Consider the following 13,420-nt stretch of genomic DNA (forward strand, 5'->3'; position numbering starts at 1 on the left):
ACTACCAGACCGACATGATTCTTACATATCCTCCCCCCTGCTCAGACCACTCAGGTCGAGCAAGAACACTCTCGAAACAGTGCACTCGGGACAGGGCATCAGCATTCCCCATCTGCACCCCGGGGCGGTGCTCCACCGTGAAAGAGTAAGCCTGCAGGGCAAGGAACCACCGGGTTACCCGACTATTACGGTCTTTGTGGAGGTGCATCCACTTGAGAGGGGCATGGTCCGTGACCAGCTTAAACTTCCTACCTGCCAGGTAATACTTGAGGGAGTCGAGAGCCCATTTAATGGCTAGGCACTCTTTTTCAACCACGGCATACCTCTGCTCATGTACATTCAGTTTCCGGCTGAGGTAGAGGACCGGGTGTTCCACTCCGTCCCTCACCTGGGAAAGTACAGCTCCGACCCCAGTATCAGAAGCATCAGTTTGGACCACAAACTCGCTGCTGAAATCAGGAGTCACTAGTACGGGCTGAGAGCACAAAGCTCGTTTCAGGCTGTGGAAGGCCTCTCCAGCCGCTGAGGTCCATTTTACCTTGACGGAACCGTTCCCTTTGGTAAGATCCATCAAGGGGGTAGCCATGGCTGCAAAATTGGGTATGAACCGGCGATAATAGCCGGCGATCCCCATGAAAGCTTGTACTTGTTTCTTGTTCACTGGTTGCGGCCAGCCCTGAATTGCCTGTATTTTGTCGATCTGTGGTTTAACCACTCCTCTGCCAATCACGTAACCCCAAGTGACATTTCTTGGGGTTTGCCGTTAAGCCTGCATCTCGCAGGTCATCAATCACCGCCTGTACCTTCCGGAGGTGAGTTTCCCAGTCCAAGCTGTAAATTACGATGTCATCCAGGTAGGCCGAAGCGTACTGCCTGTGGGGCCTCAAGACTCGATCCATCAACCTCTGGAACGTTGCTGGAGCTCCGTGAAGTCCAAACGGCATGTAGACATACTGGAACAGACCTTCCGGTGTAGCAAATGCCGTCTTCTCTCTGGCTGCCTCGGCCAGAGGGATCTGCCAGTACCCCTTTGTTAGATCCAGGGTCGTAATGTATCGGGCTTTACCCAGCCGGTCGATTAATTCATCGACCCGAGGCATAGGGTACGCATCAAATTTAGAAACCGCATTCAGTTTCCTAAAGTCATTACAAAACCGTATGGAGCCATCCGGCTTAGGTATCAACACGATTGGACTGGACCAGGCGCTGTGTGACTCCTCAATGACTCCTAAGTCCAACATTGCCACCACCTCCCGGGAGACAGCTTCACGGCGTGCTTCCGGAATCCGGTATGGCTTCACATGAACTGTGACACCAGGCTCTGTAACAATCTCATGTTTCACCAGCTTAGTCCGGCCAGGTTTTTCCGAGAAAAACTGTCGGTTCTGTAACAAAAACTGCTTAAACCTCAGATTTTTGTTGTTCCGAGAGAGTCTCGGCAATCTGCACCTCCGGTACGGTAGGTGCGCAAACCGGACGGGGCAGATCCGCCGTTAGAGCAGAGCGGTCTTTCCAGGGTTTTATCAGATTCACATGATAAATCTGTTCTGGTTTTCTCTTACCGGGCTGGTACACTTTATAGTTCACTTCACCAACTCTTTCCATGACCTCAAAGGGGCCCTGTCATTTCGCCAGAAATTTACTATCCACTGTAGGGATTAGGACCAACACCCTATCCCCGGATGCAAACGTACGGACCTTAGCACCTCTATCATAACTTTGCCTCTGGGCTCCCTGGGCCTGTAACATATGGTCGCTAACAATGGGCATGACAGCGGAAATACGGTCCTGAATTTGTGTTACATGGTCGATCACCGTTTTAAAGGGAGTGACTTGACCTTCCCAGGTTTCTTTTGCGATGTCCAACAGTCTCCGGGGACGACGGGCGTACAACAGTTCGAAAGGCGAAAACCCTGTGGAAGACTGGGGAACTTCCCTAATGGCAAACAGCAAATAGGATAGCAAGTAATCCCAGTTCTTCCCATCTTTGTCTATCACCTTCCGGAGCATCTGTTTTAAGGTTTTGTTGAACCGCTCAACCAGGCCATCTGTTTGAGGGTGATAGACAGACGTACGCAACTGGTCTATTTGTAAGAGTCTGCAGAGCTCCTTCATCACCCTCGACATAAAGGAAGTCCCCTGGTCGGTGAGTATCTGTTTTGGAATTCCCACCCGACTAAACACTTGTACCAACTCTTTGGCGATCGTTTTGGTAGCAGTGTTACGCAAAGGGATGGCTTCTGGGTAACGAGTGGCATAGTCCATGATGACGAGGATATGTTGGTGCCCACGTGCGGACCGGGGAAGGGGCCCAACCAGATCCATCCCAATTCTCTCAAAAGGGACTCCAATGATAGGGAGGGGTACCAAAGGGCTACAGAACCGAGTTTTAGGCGCAGAGATTTGGCACTCTGGACAGGACTCACAATAGTTACGTACATCACTATGTATTCCGGGCCACACAAAACAATGCGATATCCTTTCTGTGGTTTTCTGTACCCCCAGATGTCCCCCCATTATATGTCCGTGGGCCAGGTCCAGTACCTTCCGCCGATAAGGTTTGGGTACCACTAACTGTTGCACAGTGTCTTCTCCTTTTTTCTCTACCTGGTAGAGCAAATCATTTTCAAGAACCATGTACGGGTACGCTAGCCTAGTGTCAGGTTCTACGGGTACCCCATCTATCATTTTTACATTTTTCCTAGCCGAAATCAGGGTAGGATCTTTCATTTGCTCGCTGTGGAAGTCATCCAACTGGACGCCCAAATCTGGCAGGCAAGGTGCTGGATGGCTGTCTGCCTCCGCCTCTCGCTGAGTTTCCTCAGTTTCCTCAGTTTCCCCCGCCAGAACTGAGAAGGGGAACTGAAGGTTAGTTTGAATAACCTCCCCAGCAACGTCTTCCTGTGGGATCTCCTCTAGGAGTTCGGGACCTCCAGATGGCATGGAAAAAGACTCACAGCTACCGTGTAGGAGCAACTGATTCTCCCACAACTGCCAGAAATGGGGAAAATCCCTGCCCTGGATTACATCCTGTAACAATGCGGGAACGAGTCCCACTTTGTGTTGCACAGACCCATAGGGAGTGGAAATCGATATGACCGCTGTTAGGTACGAGCAGGTGTCACCATGCACACTCGTTACAGAAAATTTGTCAGACGAACCAGATGGAAGTGCCACCAGACTAGCTTTCACCAGAGTCACCACACTTCCAGAGTCTAGTAATGCCACAACACTTTTCCCATCAACAGATAATTCACACAGGTGTTTCGCTATATCATTTTGACCCGCATTCACATTCACTAGCCGTGTAACCAAAGACATGCGTTTCTTGGAGTCTGTAACATCGCACTGCATGGGTTCAGTGGTAACAGGACAGTTCGCAGAAATATGGCCCTTCTCACGGCAGCGGAAACACCTAACAGGCCCCCTACTGAGACCACCGTCCAACACTCTCGGTCTCAGAGTGCGAGCAGTCCCGTGTTCCTCCCCCACAGTTTTTGGCAATTTTCCTTCACCCGTAGTTGCTGGAACAGTCTTACCGGTTCCACGAGGAGAAGGCACAGACCGGGTGCTAGTGGTTTCGTCGGGAAGTCCTTCTGCCACGGAATAACGCTCGACCAACTCCACAAGTTGATCCGCTGTCGTGGGATTTCCTTGGCTTACCCACCTTTTCAGCGCTGGTGGTAGTACTCTCAGGTACTTGTGCAAGACAATCCGCTGGATTATTTCGGGTGTTGTCAGTACATCGGGTTGCAGCCATTTCTTTGTCAAGCAGATCAGGTCGAACATCTGAGACCGCGACGGTTTATCTTGCTGGTATGTCCACTGGTGTACCCTCTGTGCACGGACAGCCGTCGTTACACCCAGCCGGGCCAGGATCTCAACTTTCAGCTTCTCGAAGTCCTGAGCGACTTCCGGGTCCAAGTCATGGTAAGCTTTTTGGGCCTCGCCGGAGAGAAACGGAGCAATCAAATCGGCCCATCGTGCCTTCGGCCACTTCTCCCTCAATGCCGTCCGCTCAAACGTTGTCAGGTATGCCTCGACGTCATCTTCTGCAGTCAACTTTTGCCAGTACCGACTCACATGGATCCTTCTGGTCTCTGCTTCCGGGTCCACCTCAGGCATGCTCACCAGGCGCTGCTCCACCTGTTGGAGAAGGTGGTGGTCTGCAGCCGTCATGTCCACTAACTCCTTCAGCTGTGCGGCCATCAAGCGATTAGCTTCATGCTGTGTGGCAGTGGCCTGCACTAGGGCTTTCACCACGTTTTCATACTGTCGCCTGTGCCACGTTATGCCCGCATTCTCCACCACAATGTAATAAAACACTCCGGGATCGCCTTTGCTGCGGTCAAAGGTCACGTGGTTTGTGCATTGAATCTGAGGCGTACAGCAGGTTTCTAAGCAGACTCACTTCAGGTCAGATTTATTAACGTGAAAGCAACATAGATAAATCAAAGCATAAAAATAAATCCTAGCCTGTCCGGCACTAACTAAACAAATACGCTGCTATCTAACAACTGGGGGGGCTTCTCCCACCCAGCTAACAACACACAGTCCTTGAGCACAGCTCTCACTCACGTTTGTCTCACACAGACAGGCAATCTGTGTGCCCCAGGCTGACCCCGGAAACCCTCAGCTGGTCATCCTTTATTCCCGCACTCATTAACCCATCATTATCCTGAAGATACTGAGCGGCCTAATTCACATAGGACAAATACCTGGGCGAGATATACCTGCCCCCGACTACCAGACCGACATGATTCTTACAGGGGGTATGTACTGACCTTGTCCTCTAGGTACAAGGCAAAAAAGTATTTAGTCAGTCAGCAATAGTGCAAGTTCCACCACTTAAAAAGATGAGAGGCGTCTGTAATTTACATCATAGGTAGACCTCAACTATGGGAGACAAACTGAGAAAAAAAAATCTAGAAAATCACATTGTCTGTTTTTTTATCATTTTATTTGCATATTATGGTGGAAAATAAGTATTTGGTCAGAAACAAACAATCAAGATTTCTGGCTCTCACAGACCTGTAACTTCTTCTTTAAGAGTCTCCTCTTTCCTCCACTCATTACCTGTACTAATGGCACCTGTTTAAACTTGTTATCAGTATAAAAAGACACCTGTGCACACCCTCAAACAGTCTGACTCCAAACTCCACTATGGTGAAGACCAAAGAGCTGTCAAAGGACACCAGAAACAAAATTGTAGCCCTGCACCAGGCTGGGAAGACTGAATCTGCAATAGCCAACCAGCTTGGAGTGAAGAAATCAACAGTGGGAGCAATAATTAGAAAATGGAAGACATTCAAGACCACTGATAATCTCCCTCGATCTGGGGCTCCACGCAAAATCCCACCCCTTGGGGTCAGAATGATCACAAGAACGGTGAGCAAAAATCCCAGAACCATGCGGGGGGACCTAGTGAATGAACTGCAGAGAGCTGGGACCAATGTAACAAGGCCTACCATAAGTAACACACTACGCCACCATGGACTCAGATCCTGCAGTGCCAGACGTGTCCCACTGCTTAAGCCAGTACATGTCCGGGCCCGTCTGAAGTTTGCTAGAGAGCATTTGGATGATCCAGAGGAGTTTTGGGAGAATGTCCTATGGTCTGATGAAACCAAACTGGAACTGTTTGGTAGAAACACAACTTGTCGTGTTTGGAGGAAAAAGAATACTGAGTTGCATCCATCAAACACCATACCTACTGTAAAGCATGGTGGTGGAAACATCATGCTTTGGGGCTGTTTCTCTGCAAAGGGGCCAGGACGACTGATCCGGGTACATGAAAGAATGAATGGGGCCATGTATCGTGAGATTTTGAGTGCAAACCTCCTTCCATCAGCAAGGGCATTGAAGATGAAACGTGGCTGGGTCTTTCAACATGACAATGATCCAAAGCACACCGCCAGGGCAACGAAGGAGTGGCTTCGTAAGAAGCATTTCAAGGTCCTGGAGTGGCCTAGCCAGTCTCCAGATCTCAACCCTATAGAAAACCTTTGGAGGGAGTTGAAAGTCCGTGTTGCCAAGCGAAAAGCCAAAAACATCACTGCTCTAGAGGAGATCTGCATGGAGGAATGGGCCAACATACCAACAACAGTGTGTGGCAACCTTGTGAAGACTTACAGAAAACGTTTGACCTCTGTCATTGCCAACAAAGGATATATTACAAAGTATTGAGATGAAATTTTGTTTCTGACCAAATACTTATTTTCCACCATAATATGCAAATAAAATGATAAAAAAAGCAGACAATGTGATTTTCTGGATTTTTTTTTCTCAGTTTGTCTCCCATAGTTGAGGTCTACCTATGATGTAAATTACAGACGCCTCTCATCTTTTTAAGTGGTGGAACTTGCACTATTGCTGACTGACTAAATACTTTTTTGCCCCACTGTATATTTGGGGCTCCGATGTTTTATACTAGGTATTTCATATCTGTAATTTTATTTTATATTTTTTGCCCCTCAGATGGTATCTTCTGTGCAAGACTTCCCCCGGAGAGCATGTGGTACCATGGAGGATAAAGATTTCACCAATTTATTATTATTATTTTGTATTATTTATTATTTATTATTATCATTATTAAAACATATAAAAAAAGTATATTTTTGGGGCTATTGAGCTAATATAACTAGAGCGGATTATTCATTGAATCAAAATCAAAAATCAAAAAATCAAAAAGAAGAAAAGGTTTCAATGTTTATTGGATAAGTGATATGACCAGGACAAAGATGCTTGTATCATATAGATGCCACGGCTGCAACACTTTGGTCCGGAGGGAAAATAGTGGGGTAGAGTGACTCTATTGGCTCACGGAGATGGTGAGAATACGCTATCATCCGTGAAGCCAAGATACATTAAAGCACCGTATATAGTCCATGAAAGTCTATATATATATGGAATACATATGATATCAGTAAATATCAACTTTAATATATTTGGTTCTGTGATGGGTCCATTCTGCTTTAAATGAATAAAAAACTCTTTATAGCCGAAAAGGTACTTTTAATATTTTAATATAATAATGTAGCTGTGGTATATGTGGCGCTTTTTGTGCTACTGCACAAGCGCCGACATAATGGAAAGTATAAACATAAAGGTTTTCCATTGATATGGCATCATTTTGCGCTAGTGCGCATGCGCTGGTAAGATAGATTGTAAGAAGAAAATTTACCACTACAAATATGGCGGTTTTTAGCGCTACTGCGCATGCGCCGAGTGGAAAATTCCACACGGAGCGCCCTATTGGCCGATATGACATTCCTTTGTGATGATGCGCTTGAGACATGCGCAGTGAGCGGTGGTGAACGCCGACTTACATATAAGGCGACCTCCATGGATCCACATAACAACCGGGGGTGAGTGAATAAATCTATGCAAAATATGATCAATAATAAGATATATATTAACAATATGAACGCAATAAGTAAGAAATCAGGAGAATCTGAGGGACAATATGAAGTCCGGTTTTAATGCACAGAAGCACAAGGCACTTTATATATTAGCACTTGGTGCAAATCGAAGTGAATGAAATATAATGCACATCTAATATATAATTGCCTAGAATACTACTTCCTGCAATTTGTGCCAACTTCCGTGGCTTTGTCCGGAGATAATGTCCGGAGCTAATGTCCGGAGCTAATGTCCGGAGCTAATGTCCGGAGATAAGTGACGTCACCAGTGTCCTACACCCAGGCAGAGCACAGTGGCCCCAGGCAGAGCACAGGGGCCCCAGGCAGAACATGGGGCCCCAGGCAGAGCACAGGGGCCCCAGACAGAGCACAGGGGCCCCAGGCAGCATATGGGGCCCCAGGCAGAGCACAGGGGCCCCAGGCAGCATATGGGACCCCAGGCAGAGCACACACCAAATCGGAGGCCGAGGGGCCCCGCCAACCAAATCGGAGGCCGAGGAGCCCCGCCCACCAAATCGAAGGCCGAGCGGCCCCGCCCACCAAAGCGGAGGCCGAGGGGCCCGGCCCCGCCCACCAAAGCGGAGGCCGAGGGGCCCCGACCACCACATCGGAGGCCGAGGGTCCCCGCCCACCAAATCGGAGGCCGAGGGTCCCCGCCCACCAAATCGGAGGCCGAGGGTCCCCGCCCACCAAATCGAAGGCCGAGGGTCCCCGCCCACCAAATCGAAGGCCGAGGGTCCCCGCCCACCAAATCGAAGGCCGAGGGTCCCCGCCAACCAAATCGGAGGCCGAGGGGCCCCGCCCACCAAATCGGAGGCCGAGGGGCCCCGCCCACCAAATCGGGGGCCGAGGGTCCCCGCCCACCAAATCGGAGGATAAGGGGCCCCGCCCACCAAATCGGAGGCCGAGGGGCCCCACCAACCAAATCGGAGGCCGAGGAGCCTCGCCCACCAAATCAAAGGCCGAGCGGCCCCGCCCACCAAAGCGGAGGCAGAGGGACCCCGCCCACCAAATCGGAGGCCGTGGGGCCCCGCCAACCAAAGCGGAGGCCGAGGGACCCCGCCCACCAAATCGGAGGCCGAGGGGCCCCGCCCACCAAAGCGGAGGCCGAGGGGCCCCGCCCACCAAATTGGAGGCCGAGGGTCCCCGCCCACCAAATCGGAGGATAAAGGGCCCCGCCCACCAAATCGGAGGCCGAGGGTCCCCGCCCACCAAATCGGAGGCCGAGGGTCCACACCAACCAAATCGGAGGCCTGAGGGGCCCCGCCCACCAAATCGAAGGCCGAGGGGCCCCGCCCACCAAAGCGGAGGCCGAGGGTCCCCGCACACCAAATCGGAGACCGAGGGGCCCCGCCCACCAAATCGGAGGCCGAGGGGCCCCGCCCACCAAAGCGGAGGCCGAGGGTCCCCGACCACCAAATCGGAGTCCGAGGGTCCCCGCCCACCAAATGGGAGGCCGAGGGTCCCCGCCCACCAAATCGGAGGCCGAGGGTCCACACCAACCAAATCGGAGGCCTGAGGGGCCCCGCCCACCAAATCGAAGGCCGAGGGGCCCCGCCCACCAAAGCGGAGGCCGAGGGTCCCCGCACACCAAATCGGAGACCGAGGGGCCCCGCCCACCAAATCGGAGGCCGAGGGGCCCCGCCCACCAAAGCGGAGGCCGAGGGTCCCCGACCACCAAATCGGAGGCCGAGGGTCCCCGCCCACCAAATCGGAGGCCGAGGGTCCCCACCCACCAAATCGGAGGCCGAGAGTCCCCGCCCACCAAATCGGAGGCCGAGGGGCCCCGCCAACCAAATCGGAGGCCGAGGGGCCCCGCCAACCAAATCGGAGGCCGAGGGGCCCCGCCAACCAAATCGGAGGCCGAGGAGCCCCGCCCACCAAATCGAAGGCCGAGCGGCCCCGCCCACCAAAGCGGAGGCCGAGGGTCCCCGCAAACCAAATCGGAGGCCGAGGGTCCACACCAACCAAATCGGAGGCCGAGGGGCCCCGCCCACCAAATCGAAGGCCGAGGGGCCCCGCCCACCAAAGCGGAGGCCGAGGGTCCCCGCAAACCAAATCGGAGGCAGAGGGACCCCGCCCACCAAATCGGAGGCCGAGGGGCCCCGCCCACCAAAGCGGAGGCCGAGGGTCCCCGACCACCAAATCGGAGGCCGAGGGTCCCTGCCCACCAAATCGGAGGCCGAGGGGCCCTGCCAACCAAATCGGAGGCCGAGGAGCCCCGCCCACCAAATCGAAGGCTGAGTGACCCCGCCCACCACATCGGAGGCCGAGGGGCCCCGCCCACCAAATCGGAGGCCGAGGGTCCCCACCCACCAAATCGGAGGCCGAGGGTCCCCGCCCACCAATTTGGAGGCCGAGGGTCCCCGCCCACCAATTTGGAGGCCGAGGGTCCCCGCCCACCAAATCGGAGGCCGAGGGTCCCCGCCCACCAAATCGGAGGCCGAGGGGCCCCACCAACCAAATCGGAGGCCGAGGGTCCCCGCCCACCAAATCGGAGGCCGAGGGGCCCCACCAACCAAATCGGAGGCCGAGGGGCCCCGCCCACCAAATTGGAGGCCGAGGGTCCCTGCCCACCAAATCGGAGGCCGAGGGGCCCCGCCTACCAAATCGGAGGCCGAGGGTCCCCGCCCACCAAATCGGAGGCAGAGGGACCCCGCCCACCAAATCGGAGGCCGAGGGGCCCCGCCCACCAAAGCGGAGGCCGAGGGGCCCCGCCCACCAAATCGGAGGATAAAGGGCCCCGCCCACCAAATCGGAGGCCGAGGGGCCCCACAAACCAAATCGGAGGCCGAGGAGCCCCGCCCACCAAATCGAAGGCCGAGCGGCCCCGCCCACCAAAGCGGAGGCAGAGGGACCCCGCCCACCAAATCGGAGTCCGTGGGGCCCCGCCAACCAAAGCGGAGGCCGAGGGTCCCCGCCCACCAAATCGGAGGCAGAGGGACCCCGCCCACCAAATCGGAGGCCGAGGGGCCCCACCCACCAAAGCGGAGGCCGAGGGTCCCCACCCACCAAATCGGAGGACGAGGGGCCCCACCAACCAAATCGGAGGCCGAGGAGCCCCGCCCACCAAAAGTAAGTGCGGCCCCAAAAGTAAGTGCGCCCCCGGGTGCAAAAGTAAGTGCGCCCCCGGGTGCAAAAGTAAGTGCGCCCCCGGGTGCAAAAGTAAGTGCGCCCCCAGGTGCAAAAGTAAGTGCGCCTCCGGGTGCAAAAGTAAGTGCGCCCCCGGGTGCAAAAGTAAGCGCGCCCCCGGCCCCGGGTGCAAAAGTAAGCGCGCCCCCCAGTCCCGTGTGTGAAAAGTGCTGCTGTAAAGCTGGTAGCGCTGTTCAAGCACCATGTATTTCCTTCAGGAAATGCCCATCTAATATATAATTGCCTAGAATACTACTTCCTGCAATTTGTGCCAACTTCCGTGGCTTTGTCCGGAGCTAATGTCCGGAGATAATGTCCGGAGCTAATGTCCGGAGATAAGTGACGTCACCAGCGTCCTACACCCAGGCAGAGCACAGGGGCCCCAGGCAGCATATGGGGCCCCAGGCAGAGCACAGTGGCCCCAGGCAGAGCACAGGGGCCCCAGGCAGAGCACAGGGGCCCCAGGCAGAGCACAGTGGCCCCAGGCAGAGCACAGGGGCCCCAGGCAGCATATGGGGCCCCAGGCAGAGCACAGGGGCCCCAGGCAGCATATGGGGCCCCAGGCAGAGCACAGTGGCCCCAGGCAGAGCACAGGGGCCCCAGGCAGAACATGGGGCCCCAGGCAGAGCACAGGGGCCCCAGGCAGAGCACAGGGGCCCCAGGCAGCATATGGGGCCCCAGGCAGAGCACAGGGGCCCCAGGCAGAGCACAGGGGCCCCAGGCAGCATATGGGGCCCCAGGCAGAGCACAGGGGCCCCAGGCAGCATATGGGGCCCCAGGCAGAGCACAGTGGCCCCAGGCAGAGCACAGGGGCCCCAGGCAGAACATGGGGCCCCAGGCAAAGCACAGGGGCCCCAGGCAGAGCACAGGGGCCCCAGGCAGCATATGGGGCCCCAGGCAGAGCACAGCGATATTTTGGACCACTGTGCGGTGTTTCAGACCCCCTGTGTGATGTCTGGGGCCCTGTTCTTAAGTATATTAAAGATTAAAGTAACGTATATTAAAGTATATTATAGATCAAATTTGACATGTTTATGAGCACCATTGAGTGATATACTCAAGAATGACATAATTTTTCAACATTTTATGGTTTCAAACTGTAAACACTCAGAGTTTTTTTTACTTCAACCAGAAAACCTTAACGGTTCATAAAAAACTTGACTGTTCAGGATATGATAAAAGTCATAGTATTCTGAATCTTTAACTTATAAAGATACCTTTACATGGGGTGATTATTGGTTCCAGAGAGGCTTTCGGCCGATAATCGTACACATGGCTGGTGACAGGACAATACAATATAAACGTTCAAAGGTAAACACTGATAACATTAAAATCTAATATATAATTGCCTAGAATACTACTTCCGGCAATTTGTGCCAACTTCCGTGGCTTTGTCCGGAGATAATGTCCGGAGATAAGTGACGTCACCAGCGTCCTACACCCGCTCAGGGTGGACAAAGATATATGCCTTCGTGGTGCGCGGCACTTTTCTGATTGGTTGCCGCCTGCCGCGAGCGACCAATCAGAAATGTGCCGTACTGTCAAGAATTGTCAAGAGCTGGTGAGTGCAGCCATTTTTTGTTCTTTCTTACTATTATTTATTAATTGTATTATTCTTACATTTGAATAAATAAAGTATATATGGATTCTAGACTCCCGATTCTTTAGAATCGGGCTGCCATCTAGTTATTTATAAAACACTAATTGTATGTATATTATGATTGGAATTAATGTATTACTTGTTAAGTCGCATATAAATAGACACTAGGTATGGTTACTCACTGTGAAGACAAAAGAAAAAATCCAGCTCACCATAGTTGTAGTCCCTGGAGGCTCGGAGCACGGAAACACTGTGTCAAGGCGTGAGGAATGCAGGAAATAGAAAAAAATCCAGCTCGACGAGGTGGTGAAAAAGCAAAGTCTTGGTACTTTATTCACTTCATATCAAAAAATAGAGGATAAAACAACAGCACAATATAATTAAAAACACTATCTACGCGTTTCTGGTGACATAGCACCCTTAGTCATGATAACTTTAGTGCAGCCTGTTCTATGCTTTTATGCTAGCAACCAGTAGGCACACCGGTGCTATAACTAATTACAAAAGGTAATCTAGTCAAAATGAAAAACACATGATAGTGTGTGCAAGCTGCAATTAGTTGCACAAGACAGATGGAAAAAAAGCACAGAAGAAAAAAAAAAACAAAAAAAAAAAAAAAAAACAAAAACCAACAAACAGACTACATGTATACTTTGGCTATATAAAAGGAAATACAGAATACATATATGTCATTCCATAATAATTCGTTGTTTACAAATGAAGCATGTGGAGTTATGTGACATATAATAATAAATATCCAAAAAGTTTTTGATATATCAAATTCTTTATGAAGTAGCTGGAAGAAAATGATTGGAGCAATGTCATAATGAAAGACCTGTTGGGTGTTTCATTTATATGTTCCAAGATAATCATTCGAAGAGAATTTTTATTCAAAGAAGATTTTTACAGGATCTTGAGCGATCTCTAAATCGGAGACCTATAAAGATATATAAATAAATAAAGAATTCTAATTATTGGCATGATGATGGTTATAAGGATACAAAAAATGATTGAGGAGGCAGATATTAATTTACTGGATAAGAAACCTATGGACTGCATTGGAGACATTAAGGGGCAAAAGTAAATGTGAAACAGTGGAGCAGCGGTCAGCTACACAGAGAGGAGGAGAACATCGCAAATCTGCAGATCTGACAGGTGAGTTCGAGCACCATAAAGGTGCTGAAGCCTGTCAATAAAAAAAAAAAAAAAAAAAAAAAAATTATATATATTTTTTGTTAGTATACATACTAAATGAAACACCTCGATT

This window comes from Ranitomeya variabilis, chromosome 2, assembly GCF_051348905.1.
Source record: "Ranitomeya variabilis isolate aRanVar5 chromosome 2, aRanVar5.hap1, whole genome shotgun sequence".
NCBI classification, from domain to species: domain Eukaryota; kingdom Metazoa; phylum Chordata; class Amphibia; order Anura; family Dendrobatidae; genus Ranitomeya; species Ranitomeya variabilis.